Consider the following 5,216-nt stretch of genomic DNA (forward strand, 5'->3'; position numbering starts at 1 on the left):
GGGGGGAGGAGGGGGAGAGGGGAGACACCTGGATGGCTCAGTTGGTTAAATGTCCACCTCTTGATTTCAACTTAGATCATGATCTTACAAGTCATGAGTTTGAGCCCCACATCAGGCTCTGTGCTGACAGCGTGGAGTCTGCTTGAGATTCTCTATCTCCCTCTCTCTCAGCCCTCCCTCACTCATGCTCTCTGTCTTGGTGTCTCCCAAAAATAAATAAATATATTTTTAAAAAAGATCTCAGGGAAGATCTGAGAATCTAAGACTTTTAATAAGTTCTCTAGCAATTCTTGTGATCATGCAAATAGGGGAAACAGTGCTCTGGAGAGCTGTTTTCTTAGGGTGGGTTTAGACTACCCTGGGCCTGCAAAGTATAGCCTGTTCTCAATGGAGATCAATAACTAAGGCCTGGAAAATGGGGAGAATCACTGCGTGCTATGGAAGCGCCTTACAACAGGCGCTGGGGTGCTACCAGACCATGGGGCATCGCAACCAAAAATGCGAGCTTCCAGCAATTCCACTTCGAGGAATTCATCCTGAGGGAATAGCTATGGTTACGCACAAAGCAGTCCTGTGCCAGAGGAGAAAGAGGTTGTCCAACTCTGCCTGTGTAATTAGTAAGAAGCACAGTCCTCCCCGCACAGGGCTGGCCAGGGTGAGACAAAGCCACGAGGCAGGCCTCTTTCCACCCCCTTCCTCCCGATCTGTCGAGGCCAGCACCCCCACCCAGATGGCACGATTCCATCCTCTGTGCCCGTGGCCCTTTCGCTCACCCAGCTGGTGGCATTTGCCTATGCAAAGCCCGGAACAGAAGGGGGGGTGGCTGGGGCAAGGGCGGTACCGACTGGGAAATCCACTCAGTTTGGGTTGGCAGTGGGGCTAGTGTCTAGAGCCTCCTGCTCTAGACTTTGACCTGCTGACCTTGTCCCATAGAAAGTCCCCTTGGTAAGGGAGCTTGCCCCCTGCAATATGGTCCAAATGTGGAGCGAAGGTCAAATGGGGAGTGGAGGTCAGGGAGGAGACCCTGGTCCCTGACTCAGGCCTGCATTGTTTCTTTGTTTTTGTTCTCTCAGCTTTCCCTACTGTACTGCATGGGCCCCCTGTTAAGGCACGCCAGTGATTTTTCATAGCTTCTTAAGTGCTCTTTGGCCTATAGGTCCCAGGAGCCAGCTGGTCTTCCTCTCTGAAGGCTGCCGCCAACTCAGCCCTGGGGCTCTCACCCCAGTGTCCCTAGCCCCAAGGCCTCCAAAGATGTAAGCACATGACCTTCACTCTTTGTTCCAACAGCCAGGACATCACCAAAATGATAAACAGGCAAGTTACAGTGCCCTAGGAAAGTCTTATGTTCGTGATCCTCCTCTGTGTTTCCTCAGTCGCTGGTTTATTTATTTATTTTTTTAAAGATGTTTTATTTATTTCTGAGAGACAGAGAGAGACCGCGTGAGCAGGGGAGGGTCAGAGAGAGAGGGAGACCCAGAATCCGAATCTCTGAGCTGTCAGCAGAGAGCCCGACATGGGGCCCGAACCCACAAGCTGTGAGATCGTGACCTGAGCTGAAGTCGGATACCCAAATGACTGAGCCACCCCCAGGTGCCCCCTCAGTTGCTGGTTTAAACAAAATCGGACACCAGGCCCTTCTTTTTGCCCCCAACACTTCTCAGATACTAATATTTTAAAATTCACTCAAGTAACAGAACACCTAAAGTCACAGGCTCCTTAAGGAAGCCGTGTTTACTGCTGTGCCTAATTCCCTCACAGGAAAGGAGGGTAAGGACTCAGGCCTAGATGAGATGCAGGATGGCTCAGTGTTAGTGCACAGGCAAAGCGTGGGTTGAATCTCAACCTCCAATGCTTGCTAATTGTCAACCTTGGGAGAGTCATCCGATTTCTCAAAGCCTCTGAGCTATGTGGACTGAACCGTACCCTTCCTTCATTCATCTGTTGAAGCCCTGACCCCCAGTGTGGCTATATTTGAAGACAGGGTCTTTAGGAAGGTAATTAAAGTTAAATGAGGTCATAAAGATAGAGCCCTGATTCAATAGCACTGGTGTCCTTAAGAGATCGGAGATAGCTCTGCATGAATGCACAGAGCATAGGCCAGAAGTTGTGTGCAAGGCAGGAAGAGAACTGTCATCAGAAACCAACACTGGGGGCGCCTGGGTGGCTCAGGTGGTTGAGCATCTAACTTCGGCTCAGGTCATGATTTCATAGTTTGTGGATTTGAGCCCCGCATCGGGCTCTGTGCTGCCAGCTCAGAGCTTGGAGCCCGCTTTGGATTCTGTCTCTTCCTCTCTCTCTGCCCCTCCCCCACTTGTGCTCTGTTTCTGTCTCTCTCTCTCTCTCTCTCTCTCTCTCAAAAATAAATAAACATAAAAAATTTTTTAAAAGAGAAAGAAAAAAGAAACCAGCTCGGATGGCACACTGATCATGGGCCCTTAGCCTTCAGAACAGTGAGAAAATAAATTTCTCTCATTCAAGCCACCTCATCTGTGGTATTCTGTGATGGTAGCCTGATCTGACTAATACATTCAGATTCCTCATCTGAAAAACAGGCCTAAAACTAGCATTTGCATCATGAGGCTATTGTAAGAATCCAGTAGGAAATACACATGCCTGCTTATTCAGTTTTCCTACATCATCTTCCGCACCGAAATAGTGCCTGGCAGATAGTGGATGTCAGATAAATATTCAATGTATTCAATGAATAAATACATCCATCCATAAAGGAGGCTGTCAAACTAAAGCCATAAAGGAAACTGTCAAAATACATATGCATATTTCTGAGCTTTTCATTAACCTCTACCTCTTTGATCATTGATCACCAGTCACCAGGAAAGGACAGTAAGCATAAAGCACTTAAGAAAAGTGCAAAGTCAGTCTTTCACTGTCAACGGGATCTGCCCATTAATGTCATATCTTCTGTGAGGTAGGAAAGGAAAGTCTGACTGATCCTTTGATGAGTTTGAGCCTCTGGGAGGAGGGGTCATGGATCAGGGAGTTGCAGGAGGGATCTGAGCCATGGTCCAGCCTTGTGTGCCTGAGGCCCTGGGGCAGAGGGGAGAACCCTTCCTCCTGTGGGGCGAGGGGCTGGAGACTGGGGACCACAGCTCAGGGAGGCAATGTGGGGGAGGCTATGGGAGCCTCTTGGGGCAACTAGGTCTGGGGTTAGAGGCCACAGCAGGCCCACCTTCCTGGTGCTTGTGAGATGCAAATAATTAGAACAATAGGGCCTCTGTCCCCAGGCCATTTGTGGCAGAGCCTAGGCTCTAAGGAGGCATTACTCCTTCTGTGAGGCCATGGTGAGAGTTCTAGGGCAGCCGACGTGCTTAGACCTGCCCACTCTTTGGGGCCCAGGAATCTCCCCAGGGAGAGGCATCCCAGCTGCACTGACTCCCCCATTATGCCCCTCTCTCTTTCCAGGACAAGCTCAGGGGGAGCCAACCCCGGTGAGTACTCAGCTCCCCTCTTTCCTCCGCCTCCTCTCTGATCTCTATCTCACTGCCCCTTTCTTGACATGGCCCTACTTGCCCAGTGAGATCATTCCCATACCTCTATCTCACGGTAAGCACTAGGGCTCTCCCACTACCAGCTTCACTGGGGCACCAACTAATCCAGCTGTGTACCCACCGGGCACTGGATCAGCCCCCCTGGACTGTTCTTCCTGCTTCCTGATCCCAGGCTGCTGCCGCACAACTCCAGGGGGCGCCATTCACATGGTCATGGATGTGGATGTCCTGGGGGTTGTGCAGTGTCTGGCTGACACAAACTCAAGGGCCCTTTGGGCAGAGTTGACTAGAGTCTGATTGCAGGTTGGGGCCACCCCTTCCACCCCCCAGATGTGTAGGTAAGTGACAATGGGAAGAGTGACCCCCTGCAAGCAGAATGGGGTCCCCTAGAAGTAGAGTCTCCTCTGAGTGGCCCTGGAACCTCCCTGGGTAGTCCAGGAAGTCCTACCTTCCATCGTAGTCCAGCTTTGCTAAGTCACGGGGCCCAGCCTTTCCATCTGTCTTGTTCAGGATTCAGGGTGCATGGGGTAGGGGGCTGCCGTAGGTGGAACAGGCACTTAGCTGGGAGGCCCCCTTGTTTTCAAAACGCCTACCTCACTGGCCCTGCTGCAGTGTTGGAAAGGCTCATCATGAATGGTTCCTTTGACTTGAGTGAATCATTGAGGCCTACTGTAAAAGTGCAGATGGTTTATTATATTGGAGACAAAGAGTAAGTCCTTGTGGGGTGGGGGGCGCTGGGAGATAAGGCCAGGCTCATCAGTCCCCTGTCCAGATTCCCCAGCTTGGAAAAAAGATGTCCCCAGCCCATGTCCTCTGCCTGCCTCGGGGACCTGGAGACACACAGTAAGTACAGCTGCTGAGCCTGGGAAGGAGGGAGGTGGGACAGGGCGGCTACCACAGGTCCTGCGCCTTTTCTAGCCCTTCCAGAAAGCCCAGGAGGAGGAGGAAGAGGAGGAAGATAAATATGAGCTGCCTCCCTGTGAAGCTCTACCCCTCAGCCTTGCCCCTGCCCACCTTCCTGGCACCCAGGAGGACTCTTTGTACTTGGGTACGGGCTGGGAAGTTGAGGAAGGCAGTTGGTGGTCAGGCAGCACAGAGGGTCCCCACAAGGAAAGAGGGTGCAGGCTGTGCCTCTTCTCCCTTTGTCTGCACTGGGAGGGGGGGTTGGGGGCGAGGCCTCAGCTGGCAGTTGTTGAAGCCTCTGGGCTAGACAGAGAGAGAGAGAGAGGGAGAGAGAGGGAGGATGGAGGAGAGGAGGAGGCAGGGGGGAGAAAGGCAGGAGGGAGAGTGGGAAGGGGAGAGCCTGGAGGGGCACTGTAACCAAGGCAACGGTGGGAAAGCAGGAGGCCCCACAGGGTCCCTGGGGCCTCCTCTGAGATCCCGCACTTCTTGGAGCAAGGGTAGGGATGCCAGGAGAGCCCGGCTGCCGCTGGCATCCACCCCCAGGACTCCTCGACTTGGTGGGGGCAGGAAAACTGGCTGCCTCCCGTTGCCATGGAGATGGGGCTGTGGGGAAGCCAGTGAGGGGGAGGGAGGAGAGGAGGAAATAAAGGCTAGGTAGGAGGTGGGAGGAAAATGGGAACCTGTGTGGGAGGAACCCACCGACCCACAATCCTTGGGGTCTTTTCCAGATCACCCTGGCCCCCTGGGCCCATGCCAGTCACCACTGCAACCACAACTGCAGCCCCAGCCCACAACAGTGAATGACCC

The 5,216-nt window shown here is 52.8% G+C and overlaps 1 long non-coding RNA gene across 1 annotated transcript in view; it reads right to left on the reverse strand.

The window, feature by feature from the left end:
* Window positions 1–4,636, reverse strand: part of LOC144221468 (uncharacterized) — a 9,053-nt gene extending 4,417 nt beyond the window's left edge. Inside the window, exons 1-2 of the long non-coding RNA XR_013332083.1 lie at window positions 4,521–4,636; window positions 3,955–4,175 (exon numbers count right to left, since the gene is read on the reverse strand). This is a non-coding gene — a long non-coding RNA (uncharacterized LOC144221468). The remainder of the gene's footprint in view (window positions 1–3,954; window positions 4,176–4,520) is intronic.
* Window positions 4,637–5,216: the final 580 nt, after the last annotated feature.

Source organism: Crocuta crocuta, unplaced genomic scaffold (assembly GCF_008692635.1).
Source record: "Crocuta crocuta isolate KB4526 unplaced genomic scaffold, BGI_CrCroc_1.0 scaffold430, whole genome shotgun sequence".
Lineage (NCBI taxonomy): Eukaryota > Metazoa > Chordata > Mammalia > Carnivora > Hyaenidae > Crocuta > Crocuta crocuta.